We start from the raw sequence: 15,886 nt of genomic DNA, 5'->3' as shown, positions 1-15,886 counted from the left end.
AATACCCATTGTCTATGACGTATTTTGATCGAAACGGATAGAAATATTAATTCTAAGGTTGCTGCGTCACATACAAGGGTACCCACGCTTTCACAAATACATGTTCCATAAAACTGATGCCGTTTGCAGAGGTAACATATTGCATACAGTAAAATATATCGTGTTTATATACAACTATCATACAGTGTTTACAACTGTTTTGCTACAATTAAGAGCATCTCGTAAAGGCGACAGAAATCGAGCCTGAAATACTAAATATTGCTCAGTTCATATTGCTTATCAAAGTGCACATGCTTGCTTTAATACTTGACAAGTATATATAGTTAATTACCAACTCGTATCATAACGAACAATATTGTAGCATTGTAACTATAAAGATCAAGAAGGATTTCCTATCCATAACCTTGGAGTTTTACATATATAATGTACGTTAAAGGTTAATGATGCACTTGAAACATACATGGTCTTGCTAAACACATGTAATGAGGCTTGGCATGTTAAAAGATGTCCGACAAAAATTTCAAAATGAGTTTTGGCACTATATTTTACGTTAAATTCGATTTAATTAACTGTAATAAGCTCATTTTATGTGAAAACGCATGCGATAGGGTTATGTTTTCTTTCCCGGCAGAACCACAGATCCTTACTGTTAAGAGATTGCGCGCTTTACTGTAACAATTATTTTTACATTTAAAATCGCTGGTGTTTGTAAAGAACAGTTAATCTAAAAAACTAAAATATAGCCAAACACAAATTTGCGCTTACTGTTTACACAGTTACTGAAATCTAATGCGCAAAGATACTTTTACCATAACGACGGTCTGTAAAACAAACACAACAAAACAAAACAGAAATTCGAGTTTACAAGTGCATATACACGAAGTTTAAATGCATTAAGACTGTAAACGCAAATAATCATTTGGAAAATCATTTCCTGTCCGAAATTCCTTATTTGTAAATAAATTTAGCAACTCTATATCCACAAATATAAATTATTGCAATAATCAAGTATGCACTAAATGAAGGAAATATCGCCTAAAACCACAAATGCTTCTATGTGGAAAAATAGAGACCATGACCAACAGCGACCGATTATGTAAATGTTCGTATATTAGGAGGTCGTTATAATTTTGCAATGAATCGATAGTTGCATGCTACAACTTGTTTAAAGTTACACAGCACGTGGTAGAATAGTTTAAATGACATATCTTATTAAGATTTTATAAAGTTTATGAATGACTATAGGTGTTTAATGGAAAGGATGAAACGGCATGTATTATAATATATTAAAATAATGTAATGCAAATCATGCATGATAATAATAATTAAAAAACTTAAAAAAATACTTGTAGCTGTTTGTCATTGTGTTTAAATTAATGCATTCAATTATCGTTACATGTTTTGTGTTTCAACAACAATTTGTGTGTGTGACTCGATGTATATTGAAGCACATTAATAAATACCCGTTCGTTGTAAGAGCATGATAACCCACAATCCACTACATGGTTAGTATTGGTCGAGTATGCGTAACTGCCATTGTACGGAATGTTTCTAGACGTGTAAATGGCAATGTTACTTAACCGCGCAAGGGCAATTTTCACAGCTTTAAAATTCACAGCTTGCCATTATTCCCGCGTGTTTTCTTACTGACAGTTAAATGTTTTTAATGCAAATAGCTGTAAGCGCGTGCGACTCCAAATAATATATTTATGTTAATACTTTAAGTTGAATAATACACATCCGAAGACAGGCACCCTGTAAATAGTATAAGATTACGTGGTTGATAACCATGGTGACACTTGCTCAGTTTCTTTCCATGAAGAACATAAGAAATAAAATAATTTATCGCAAACCAAGCTAACAATGATTACATTTTCGCAACAACTCGGCAGATCGGATTAAAGTGCACTAAGTTCACATGAACATACATTATCAATAGGCCCTTAAATATAAACATGAAATAATTAAGGATCGATTCTTATTGTTCGGGCGTTTATGCAGTATGAACGCTCAGGGCGAGTTTTGAAAATTCCGTGAAGCGCTAATCAATCCTTATATTTATATTTGTCCTTTGATTTGGATCAATTAAAACATATTAAAGCATAAAAAACAACTCATAATTGTATGCTTATAGGGAGGCAACACATGTTGTAATCTTAGTTTCGGGAACAGCTAGGACCCGCCCCTTAAGGTTTTGTTCTTCCTTATTCCTGCGCGAAGAAAAGGAGTTCTGAAGTTTTACTATTAATTATAATTACACGTAGCACATTATTTGGACAATTAAAACATCGATTGCAACTGAAACTGTGCTGTATAATAGATTAATGCTAGTATTGAGCTTTGACAGGGGTCATAAAAACTAAATTTTGTATAAACGGCACGCTTACCTCAATTGCAACTTTAATCCAATGCTAATAACGATAAAGTTACAACGATATACACTTCCGGTGTCTCTTCTTAAGGTGGTATGCATGACAAACACAAGTAAACAAATATTTAATTGTAAAAAATACACCACGTCCATATTGTTTTCGTAAAATGTTTCGTCACCGAAATGACGTTACACAAGATAGGTCATAAATTGCGTATTCAAGTGATGAAAATAAAATACGGAAAGCTGGTTCGGTTATATATTTTTACAAAAACATTTGACAACTAAGAAAATTGATGGGATAAATCGATACATCGAGAAATGAAACATCAAAGAAACAAAAGTAAACAAAAGGGTTATGTTTATTCATGTTTGTTACTATATTTACAAAAGTTGTGCGATCACGGTACTTGTCACCCTATAACTACGCGTTTGCGTCTTGAAACAATTGTTCCGATTTTAGAAGCTCCGCCTTCAAAGGCAGGATCGCCGGGGTACGGGTTACGCAAAATGAACTCGTTCATTTTCTACAAAAAAATTAAGAGTGAATGTAAATATAATAGGATTATTCTCCGTGTATTGTTGACAATATACTAAAGCAAATAATTGCAATGTTTTATTCTAAAATGGGTATACTTAAAGTGATACTTACACATGATATTTACTCAAAGATTATGTAAATAATAACAGAATGTACACAATTCTTTTTTGTCGTAGTGAGGTTCATTGAGGTTAAATAGTTTTCGTCCATGACACAATACAGATAGTAATACAAACAATGACAATAACCGGTTGTGAACGTTACTAAGCAAATGCAACACTATGTATGTCTGAAAACAAAAACCTGACAAGAAGTCCATACGTAACATACGAATTTCAATCTCAGCGTTGTCTTAAGTTATTTCAAATCTGTTTCGCTAATTTAGATAAACGAATTAAGAATGTCAGATAATAATGGTGTGTTTAATTGATGTTTGAGTAGACATATGCATGGCGGTAGAAATTATGACGCAGTCACACTAGCACTTGTTGTGCAAGTTTGTATATCACAAGTTAATAGGTATTCATTTAAAAACGCCAATATTTGTTTGAATCACAAGAAAGCTTATTAAAAGCGTGCGGGGACAGTAAATCTGGCGAGTTTTGGAAATCGATTGGGAAAATAGGCTTAGGCTCGGAACGTACTAAACACATTTCAATGGAAACAGTACAAGAAGATGGTTCCTTAAAAAATGCCATTAATAAAGTATTATTTAAATGGAAACATGCTTTCCAAACCTTACTAAATTGTAAAACAGACACTCATTTTGATGAGAATAATGACACAGTTAACATTTTGGAGCACCATAATACAGAGCAGCTGAATCAAGGCATTAGCTTGCATGATGTACACATAGCTGTGAGATCCCTTAATAAAAACAAGGCCCCGGGGCATGATGAAATACCAGTTGAAGTTATTCAGTCGGAATCCTGTATACATTTCCTGCATAGACTCTTCTGTGTCTGCTTTGAGACGGGTAAGATCCTAAACTCTTGGAATTTGGGCTTAATTACACCGGTTTTAAAAAACCCTATGTCTGACAAAAGAGACCCAACCAATTACCGGGGTATTGCAGTAACGGGATCGATTAACAAAGCATACCGTGCGGTGATAAATAATAGACTTACGAAGTGGGCCGAAGATTATAACGTTTTCGCCGATGAACAAAATGGTTTTCGGCGTAAACGAAGCACAATAGACCAGTTATCAACATTGACTGATATTATTGAATGTCGTAAAAAGAATAAGCAATCAACCTTCATAGCCTGCGTGGACTATTCTAAGGCGTATGACCGGATCCCGAGGCGCATTCTGTGGTCAAAACTAGAAAAACACGGGATTCAAGGGAAACTACTCAGTGCTATTCAATCTTTGTACGCAAATGTGAAATGTGCTGTAAATGTCAACTCGTATAGAACCGACTGGTTTGGCCAAAATATCGGTTTAAAACAAGGATGTTTATTGTCAACTAAATTGTTTTATCTCTTTCTCAATGACCTTAGCCTGCGCCTTAACCAGTCAGGAATAGGCGTTCATATAGAAGAAATGATTATTAATTACTTACTTTACGCTGACGACCTCGTACTCATTGCTGAGACTGAGAGTGACCTACAGATTCTCCTTGATATTTTAGGATCGTGGTGTACCTCCAATAAAATGACTATCAATACAAACAAAAGTAAAATAATGCATTTCCGAAATAAAAATGGTGTGAAAACAAATTATAGATTCACATGTAATAACAATGAACTTGAATGTGTTACTGAATACCGATATCTCGGACTTGTTTTGTCAGAATTTTTAGACTATAGTGTAACGGCCAAGTATGTCGCTTAGTCGGCGACTCGAGCCTTAGGACTGCTTATATCAAAGTTCAAATCACTTGGTGGAATGCCATATAATATATATACCAAACTGTACGACAGTATAGTGTGGCCAACTATAAGTTATGGGGCAGCTATATGGGGAACCCAGGACTATGCCTCTATCAATGCCGTACATCATAGAGCGTGTCGTTTCTACCTCGGAGTGGGAAAATATACACCTAACGCGGAAATAACTGGAGATATGGGTTGGCTTCCCCCATATGCACGGCAGTGGAAGTCGATTCTCACTAACTGGTTCCGGTTAAATAGTATGGACAATAACCGTATCAACTACAAAGTGTTTAAATGAACAAAGAACTGGCACCACAAGATATGTATGAAAGTACCGCTGGACATAAGTTATAGCTATTCGACATCTGAACGCAAATACATAACCAATAACTGTATTGATGATCAATTTAATGATTATAATGCTGTTTGGTTAAATAATATAAACAGAGAACAAGCTGCCCATGGCAGAGGAGGAAATAAACTAAGAACATACAAGCTCTTTAAGCAAACATATAACACTGAGTCGTATGTTAATAATAATATTATACCTAGGTCCCGTAGAAGTGCATTTGCTAAATTCCGTTGTGGTGTAGCACCACTTAAAATAGAAACTGGACGATATCAGGGTATTGTACCAAATGAACGTTTTTGTTTTAACTGTATAAACCAAGTGGAAGACGAATATCATGTTCTTACATGTACCATATTGTTATATGTGTATCTATAATAACATGTACGAAAGTGAGACGTAAATAAACCACCTGTCTGTCTGTCTGTCTTTAAAATATGTTTGGTCGACTTTCCCAGCTAAACTATATATGTACTTATTGACACGTACACAATGTAAGGGCATTATTCGTTATTGTAGTGTTCTTGTAAATTTTACAAACCTAGTTCGAAGGAAGGTTTAGATTTTGAATAAGGTAAAATTGGTGGAAGGTTATTATGTTTACCAATATATTAAGAGTAATCAATTAATTAAAAAAACATTTTTTCCCGCCAAGTGGATTATCTACAAGACGTATCGTTATGATAATTACTAATTATTATTGTATAAATACAACACTGATAAGACGAACTTAAACAACGACATCATCTGCAAACGGCTAATTGTCTCAATCCGAGTTGTACCGCTACATTCTTATATGTCATCATGAAACAATAACAATTTATGTAAACATTCACTATACTTTATGTTCTTACATTTTATTGTGTGTTTTTATTCATATTTCGTACAGTTTTTCACACCAAATATAGTGGTACGTATATAATTTAATTGAACAGAACGTCATTAGATAAGATTTCGCGAAACTTGTTTCTACGCGCGTGTACACGTGCATCTAAAACGATTCCTTTGTGAGGCTGTTTTTTGCGCTAACTCTGTATCATGAGCACTTCGGTTTCATGTTATAATTGAATTATTGTTTGAACTACGTTGTAATACGCTGTATACTTGATGTACGTGGTCATTACGACCGTTTAGACGGCAGCTAGACCAGTACGATATTGACTTAACCGAGCGTGCACCCTATAAGGGTGGGTTTACGCGTTTATAATGAACTCGACAATAATTTATTTACTATAACTAAATAAAAAATGAACAATTACAGTAACATCCGTGATAGGTGAAAACACAACCTAGTTACACAATTTACTATCTGGTCATTAATATCTCATAAAGATAGTTCCATATAGTAAAGTAAAGAACGATGAAAGCGGACGTGTCTCCTTCGGAGGGAACTCACTAAGATTAACAATCAATTAGCGAAGTGTGTAGGCTCTACGTGGACCGAATTGCTATACTCATTCGACAGCGGAAACGTAACACTTAATTCATCAAAGTGCATCATAATTTTTCATTACATATCTGAAAATGTTTATGCAATAGCTTCACATTAACCAGTCCATTTACTTAACATAAGTCCTTACACAATACGCATACAAACATATAAAACGAGCATTTGTGTAATGGTCGACTATATCATGCAAATGATATTAATGCTGCGTTTAAGTCATACCTTTCTTTTATTGAATAAAAATCGCCGAATATTGATTTAATCGATAGTGTCTCGTTTGTCACTTTCATTTTCGACGTACACACTTAGACAAATAATACTTATTAGCGCATTATTAAGTATTTATTTACAAATAAAATAAACAATCTGCATGAATTAACACCTTTTGAAAGATATATTCAAAATTTCCATATAAAAATGATCGTAATGGTATATGTATATAAGTAATTCTTACTTTTTTCATGCATGGGTATGTTTTGTTATTATATAATTAACATTACCTTCTAAATTTTACGTTTTGCATGATTATACTAGAAATAGTTAGTATTATATGGTTGGACGTTTACTGTTTTGTTTATATTCACAAAGTGGTTTATTTCGTAATAATTACCTCGATTACTATTTATTTACCACTATGCTTGGAACTTGAATAATATGGCTACAAAAAGTTTTAGGTAATTGCCAAACGTAGACATACTTGTTTTCCCTGTTGATCAAACCTCTGATAGATATTGCAACATATACAATCCCAGAAGGGCTGTCGTTTCTTGTAAATTGAAGATCAAATAGCCATTCGTATGTTTCCTGTATGTACAAAACTGTAAGTAGAATTCGATCACGAAAGATCTACTTAGCTTAGCAAAAAATGCAATATTACTCACTACATAACCCCGTGTTTCTTGATACAGCATGATATAATAAATTAAAATGTATTTTCGCTTAATATTACCGTCCGTAAATTTCAAAATGACTTGGTGTGCTTATATGTACACGTGATATCGTTTTGGATGACTGAACCACATGTTAAGTCTAGTTTTTTCAGACCGTAAATACCTAAACTTTTAAAATGTATAAGATAACCTTAATACCCTGTTGTCTTCGTCTTTGTTCGCAACATGTCTTATTATCAAAGAGACGTACACGTTATGACTAACAACTCATGTATTAACCGACTACATCAAATTGAACTTACATTTTCTTCACGTGCATTTTGTTTTGAGAACAGGTACCGTTTTTTAATCTGACTCGATGTAACAGTTAATAACTCTTTAATAAAACGTGTTTTTTATCTTGGAATCATGTTGAATTCGAGCGTGCGCGTTTGGATTTTATCTTATTCAAAGTGAATTCATAAATGCCATAAACATTAATATATTTTAATGGGTAGATGTTGTTTTTCACAAATTGTTAAAGCGATTTCGACACAAAAACCCATACTTCGGCAATCTTAACTATATTGATAAGTTAAAGATTCGATATAAGTTTGCGTGCGAATGTCTTGACCTATTATCATTTCGGTCTTTTTTCTTTCAGTACTATTCAAATTATTCTGTTTATACGCTGTAGTGTGATGTTGTATATGCGTTAAATCCAATCTTGGTCTTCTTATTATGTCTAGATATACCAACAACCATATAATGTTCGAACTACTAATAAGAAAATATCAGCATAACAATGGGAACAAGTATATTGATTTTAATAGATCCTTCTAATAATAGTTCACATCTTCGGTATTTTACGAATTTGTCATCATGATATGAAACCTTTCCCTTTAGGTTTATTTAAGCTTGGTTGAGTCACGTGACTTCGTTAGTTGGCAGACACGTTTAAATGTCGAAAGATGAAGTCCGTTTTTGCTCAAAAGCATTCATATTGTTTTGTATTTCTGCGATAATTTAACGCGTTCCTATGGTACGTCTAACATTTTCTCGCAACTTCAGAAATAGCGGCTCCATGGAACATAATTATTATCTTCATTTTATTAAAATTTATACTAAAAAACACTTTATAATATGTGCATATATATTAATTTGCAGCAGCCGGACTTGTAGATGTGTGTTTGGCGTGAACGAAAGAGTTGATCATGTACTAAATGTGATAAATGTGTCTGCAATATCATTGTATATGTTTTGTCATGTCTTATCGTGTAATTTTTGTTTGTATTGCTTTCAGATGCTTTGTTCGTTTGTGATAAAGATGGCCACTATAATGACATACCATAAATAATTATGCTTGTAGTATAATGATAAATATAAATGTGTTTATTGCAGCGTTTATGCGTTTTATATTTATTATTATTTTATATTATGTTGTATTATTTTCAGATGCAAAAAAAACTCAAAGCTGTCCACTGGAATTGTATTTCACCATTAAAGCACCCCTATGCCTACGAAACGCTGCTGATATTGTAATAGACCCATCGACTTACATACATGTTTCACCCAAACGGTTGTCTCATAAAAAATTATATGTGTGCGAGCTCACGAACAACTGGTAGTATAATGTTATCAAACAGTTTTTTATTCAGTGGTAAAATGGCTTGTTAGACAGTTTCTTCTACCATTAAAGGTTCTTGGTTCAATTGAATACATGAAAACGAACCTAATTATCAAACCATTGTTAAAATAGATATAGATGTATTACGAGGAAAATAATATATAGAAAAACATCACAATGCCATGATCAATGTTTAATATAAATTTGTATGTCGATTGTGTAGGCTCAGAAACCCCTGCGCTTCAGTTGTGATTGGTAGAATTTTCATATAGTACATACAATGTAGTGCCACTAGTGATAACTGCAGCTATATCTGAAGGGCTTGATTTGTTTAGAAGATAAAAGATAACAAGATATGGTACCGTGTACATATTGTTGTTAATCATGATTTGAAGCATACTAATTTGCTAAACATGTTCTGAATGATTCATTATACCGTATATCAAGTTCACTTAGGATTTTTCACAATTATTTCTTAGAATAGAAAGTGCAATTAGCAGATGACTGCGCGTCTGGCATTTGTTGTTGTAAATATAATATGGACCGTTATCAAACTTACGTCAATCAAAATAACATATAACCATCTTTCAAAGAGAGCTGACATAATGAATACTGCACGGCATGTTCGTGTATGAAAAAAACATCATCCAAACACGTTGACTAGAACGCATAGCAAAACCTTTATTACGTTAGCAATATTATATACGTGTTTGACATAACGGCTGAACGTAGATGGCAATATTGTGTCTTCCTTGCCAATCGAGACACTATATATATTAAAAGGCATACCTCTTCATTCATGTTAACACTGTAAGATATGTAATTGTATAAGTAAGACACCACCGGCGATTCACTCATCTCCGAATACGCAACACAACAGCAAATATGTGGATGGCGGATCAAGTATTACGTATATAAAATGTTGATTTAATATTGTTGTTTTACACTTAAGTTGTGTTTGGAACCTTTTTCAGCATCACAAGTCAGTATACACATTATCACTTCAGTTACCCCTCAATTTTAGTAGCATATAAATCTCCACAATTCAGGCATGTGTTGAAATGTGTTCGGCTTACTAGTTGCTTACTAGTTGCATGCACTGCTGTATACAAGGTTAAACGCTTATATATATATATATATATATATATATATATATATATATATATATATATATATATATATATATATATATATATATATATATATATATATATATATATATATATATATACTTAATAAACTTTGCTCACCATAGTCGGGACAAGTCGCCATTTTGTAGAAATAAGTTTTCCCCCGTCAAACTACATTCTAAAGGTTGTTTTCTGAAACAGAAAAATAAACATTACTATTAAGAAGCATCAACATAATAATGGCAGGTAATACGAGTATGTTCTTAAAATAAATATGTACACGATCAATTTGATAAAGCATTTTGTTTTGTTATAATCTTTCTTATTAATTGTTTTTAAGCGTCATTAACTCTTAAATACAAATGTTAGTAACACATGTACGAGTATTATATTTGCAATAAACGTTCTATGAAAGACAACTCGAATTATTTGTTCGCACAATATACCAACAAGTGTTATCTTTCTTTACCGATGTGATTCATGTGTATATGCTTAGCAGTATATATTAATGTGATAGGCATCGCACACGTTGGGAAATCCACATGCATTAACCAAATGCATACATGTTTTATCAATGGTTTTCACGGTGCATGATCAACGCGGTTTACAGTGGTTTTCAACATGGGCTCCGCTGGACATAAACACAACGTTAAGACTTCACTTTGCAAATATCACACATTATTGGAATACATTTGCAACTATATTTTATGCACAGGCAGACAGTTTTTATTGCAGATTCTGGCGATAGCGTCTGATTTAAGTATCAATCCTTAAACACGTTTGAAATCAGTGCCACAATTTCTCGTTGCGTGCAGCATAACCGTATGCATACATGCACAACACATACACATTTGACAAACAATACAGGTTTATTAGTCCCCTACCGGTTTCACCGGAGGGGACTATTGGTTTTGTCTCCGTCCGTCCGTCCGTCACACTTTTCTGGATCCTGCGATAACTTTAAAAGTTCTTAATATTTTTTTCATGAAACTTGAAACATGGATAGATGGCAATATGGACATTATGCACGTCATTTCATTTTGTTCCTAAATAAAAAAAATTGGTTGCTATGGCAACCAATATATATAAACAAAATTAATCTGGAATTTCTGACAATGGTGGAGCCGATAGGGGACTTATATTGCCTGACAATAGTCGTGTTAAATAGTAATTCTATGTATTTCACATTGCCATAAGCAGCATACAAACTGTCTGTTATGCACTAGCTCAAATTCTTATGTAACAATTATTTACACAAGTTATTTGAAAAACAAGCTGCATATTCCGGTGTGTTTACATTCATTAACATTAAATTGTGAACCAAACAAAGTCACGTGATTCTGCACCCTGGCTAAACATTTCTTCCTGATTAATATCTTATGGCGCCACGTGTACGAAGCAATTATTATGTCTGAAATAAAGAATGCTTTTTAATACTGAACGGCTATTCGTTCAATATCATTTCCATACAATATAAGGAATACTATCACCGACGGTTTGGAAACATAACTGTGTATTACTAAATGCTTTATTATATTTAAACAAGTAATATAGGAGCATTGCACAAATGCAAGACATTCATCAGGTTTGAAAATACAAATTAAAAAATTAAATAATCCAAAATAGGATTAATTTGGATATGCACTCGGTAATAAATATCAATCGATACGAGATACTTTAAACACACTATGCTGGGACGTTGTCGCATTAATCTTTGATTTGAATATTATGTTTACGTTTCATTAAATTATAATTGTATGAATACTTGAATTTACGCAAGTCATATTTTAAAAATCGATGTCTGCAGCTTGCTGAGTTGTACATGTCACATTAATCTTCAAATTCTTAAGTTAAAACGTACCGCCAATTATAATTTGAACGGGAAAACGGTCTGTAAAAAATAAAGAAAGAAACGACACAGTAAACATACAACTAAGGTATTTCCAATAGCTGCATAACGTTCTTAAATAATGTCGGTTGATGATAATTATGTGTTGTGCAGTGAGTGGATGGATTATATTTGCTAAAAAACAAAATGAAATTCAATGCATTTGCAAAAATAAATACCAGGAGATATGAAATAGCGTTGCTTACATGTGGGAAAGCATTTACCGATGGTTAAGTGAGATTTATGACACTGATTTAATAATATTATGCATAACAAGCATTTTATGTTCAAACGCGATCTGCCTTAAAACAATCTGTGAGTATTACCATCATTTCAATCGAAAATGAAAATAACAATTGCCAGAAGGAACGACAAGAGGATTATTATTCGAAAATAGCACTTGTAATAATGTTCGTATCTGTGTGTGTAATTGCTTACCAGCCACATTTGAAGATTGGCATATTACAAATCTCTTAAAGAAAACAAAGGACATGGTAAACAACGTATATGAGATTTTATAACAAATACAGGTATACCGTTTTCTACAAATAGCTTGTATCGACGTTGTTGTTCGTAGATAATTAATTAGGATGCAGGATAACGTGACTTTCTGAGGTTCACAATTAAACATTAAGGAATGTAAACACATCAGTAAGTGGGGATTTTTTCAAAACGTTTTAATATTTTTTGTTAAGCATTTAGACGTGTGCATTACAGACATTGCTATGCTGATTTTGGAAATCTGTAATAAACCCAAAATATTTTTTGCTCTACTATTTAAATAAAAATTATGCACGTCATTTCATTTTGTTCCTACGTCAAAAATTGTGGTTGCTATGGCAACCAAAAAATGTGTGAAAATGGTGGAATTTCTGACATTAGTGGAGCCGATAGGGGACCATATTGCTTGACAATAGCCTTGTTTAAATTATATTTAGGATGGGGGTCTTAAGAACGCCTTCAACGATTGGATCGAACCCATAAATTCAATTTCGCTATGAGGACACCATATTAACTACGCCTCTGCGAGCTTAGTGTGTTTATTTTCTTTTACTATTGATTCAAGTTTTTACAAAACTGAACATATATGTTTGTAGCGTACACACTTAATTATGATAAATTAAGACCGACTCTTAATATATTTATTGTGTCATTGATTCACCTAACTTTAAGCTTTTACCATTGTATAGTATGCAATAAGCTAAATTTGCTCACATCAATATTTGACATGTATCACGCTTAACGGTTAATGATTGAAACATTGATGTATGTTTGTACTACACATGTGAATGAAAGGGGCGACCTATTGAACGTGTCTGCGTAAGAAAATGAGCTATTAGCTTTTGAATATTGCACCTTTAATAAACGTTTTTGTAAAACAGTTTTCCCAAGTTATAAATTGCTGTTTATGTAATCGAGTAATGAACAATCTGTTCGCACGATAAATGCTTTATTTAAATGACTCCATTAAGCGAATACACGCTAGAGTCCGGGACATTAGTCTGTCAGTCCGGGCCATTAGTCTGCCATTTAATTATCACAATTGGATACATCCAGATTACATTAGAAACTAGATTGAGATGGTCAGAAAATCTTCCCAATTGCCTGTCAGTTCAAAGCTTGGCAAATGGTTCGCGGTATCAAACACTTGCCGCTTAGTGTCGATTGTTACATAAAAAGAATATATGCATAGTATACTCAAACTATGCATTATGTATTTTGATAATTGCATTTGTAGGTTAATTTTAATCTTATTGAAGTATACCATAAACGAGGTAGTGTTGTATAAGTAAAATAATCAGTGTTTCTACATGTATAGTTCAATGACCCTTGCATCCATATTGCACATTTGAAGGCAAGCAGAACAATCGAATTGATACACGCGTAAATATGTTTCGCTTATTAATGGCGAATCAAGCTTTTTGTTACTGCAATTGCAACGCTTAGATTAACTCAGAACTATCTTCTAAATAGTGTCATGAACATAACACCACGTGGTTAATTTTGTTTGAAGTATAAAATGGCATGCATTACTTACAATGATGTTGTCTTCTTTAACAATAACTAAAGTAATAATACGTTAACATAAACTTAATTTGAAAATATGTATTGCCAATACAAACCGTTAACTAGCTCCATCGTAGCAGGCACATGTTTATTTCAACCAAGGCACAGTTTCTTCACAACAATATTTTTATGTGTCCATGTAGCATACTTCAACCGCCTCTTTTATCGTTATTTTTGTAACAGAGCTTATATGCATGTTTACATGTTGACAATCCACTTTAACGATGCGTCCGTTGATGTATGTAAATCATTATAAAGTCAATCATGCATACTCCGGGGATGTTTATATTTTCTCAGAAACGCATTTTAACTTGCTTTTAAATACTCATGGGTAAGGTGTGTACAATGTGCTTACAATGCTTATGGCGTACAATGACTAATACATGTTTACAAGAGAAACGCTCCCGAAACTCAAAGTCGTGACCACTAGATGTTTATATTTATATTTTCTCAGAAACGCATTTTAACTTTCTTTTAAATACTCATTGGTAAGGTGTGTACAATGTGCTTACTCATGCTTATGGCGTATAATGACTAATACATGTTAACAAGAGAAACGCTCCCCAAACTCAAAGTCGTGACCACTAAGTAAACAATATACATACCCTTTAATACGCGTGTATAAGGTTTGACGGCTGTCCCATGTGCTAATAGATGTTTGTGGTGTACGGTCGGCTAATGCATGCGTTAAATGTACAAATACATACTTTCAGTAAGCAACATCTACAAAAGGAAAATGCCTGAACAACAAGTAAACATTATTTACTAGCAGATAATGCGACTGCTCCTTGCCCAACATGCAAAAACTGTATTAATATGACATGGCGATCCCAAGTAACGGTTGTTGAGTTTAAATTTCAAACTTCACATATTAAGCAGACTTACAAACATATGTTTCGCTAGTTTGTCCCTGGTGCATTATACACAACGATTGTTATCATCAAGCATTCTACTCCATTAACTTTAACTAAAGTATAGATCAGATATGTTACACCTACACTGTGTGAGATCAGATATGTTACACCTACAATGTGTTAATCAGTTTAGTAGATACTTTTAGATGTTCATGCAATACATAGTAAAAGTTTGAGTATAATGTGTGTTGTAACATACATACAATATACATATACTTACATGTTGCGCTTATAAGTACGTATGTAATCATTATGTATAATACACTTATTCAAATTGTCACTGCAACGTATATATATATATATATATATCAATTTAATGACTACATCGAATTGACATTTTTATCTCGCATTGCAAAATCACTATGAATTATGGGTATTGAAAAATCCGATGTCCTCTGAAATTACAAACACTAACAGTGAACATATCCAACACATAATCCGTTGTATTAAGGGCTTTGTTTTCAATGATTTACAAGTTAATCGCGAGTCACATGATATACTCGTATGCAGTGTAAAGTATAAATGCGTTAACGGTTTATGCACACGCATCTGCAAGACAAAAATGTTTAAACGTGTAACTATGATGAAGGAGTACCATTAAATTGTTCACTGATTCGATAACCTTTTATAGCACTCCAACATAATATATTAATTTAGTAATTTACTTGTTACTGTAGTATATTGAAATGAATAAACCCTGAATACAATTTATATGCAAAGTTTTACTGAGTGCATGGTTTATTTTGCAGGCTTGTACATTGACATTTAACATAACACGGATAAAACAATGCACTGTTCAGTTTTTA

At 33.1% G+C, this 15,886-nt stretch overlaps 1 protein-coding gene across 1 annotated transcript in view; it reads right to left on the bottom strand.

Moving 5' to 3' along the window:
• Positions 1 to 15,517, bottom strand: part of LOC127882298 (G-protein coupled receptor dmsr-1-like) — a 63,069-nt gene extending 47,552 nt beyond the window's left edge. The window contains exons 1-2 of the mRNA XM_052430861.1: positions 15,301 to 15,517; positions 10,332 to 10,403 (exon numbers count right to left, since the gene is read on the bottom strand). The gene's annotated coding sequence lies outside the window, so the exon portion shown is untranslated. The remainder of the gene's footprint in view (positions 1 to 10,331; positions 10,404 to 15,300) is intronic.
• Between the last annotated feature and the right edge of the window lie 369 nt (positions 15,518 to 15,886).

Source organism: Dreissena polymorpha, chromosome 5, assembly GCF_020536995.1.
Source record: "Dreissena polymorpha isolate Duluth1 chromosome 5, UMN_Dpol_1.0, whole genome shotgun sequence".
Lineage (NCBI taxonomy): Eukaryota > Metazoa > Mollusca > Bivalvia > Myida > Dreissenidae > Dreissena > Dreissena polymorpha.
This window is presented reverse-complemented; position numbering and strand designations above follow the sequence as displayed.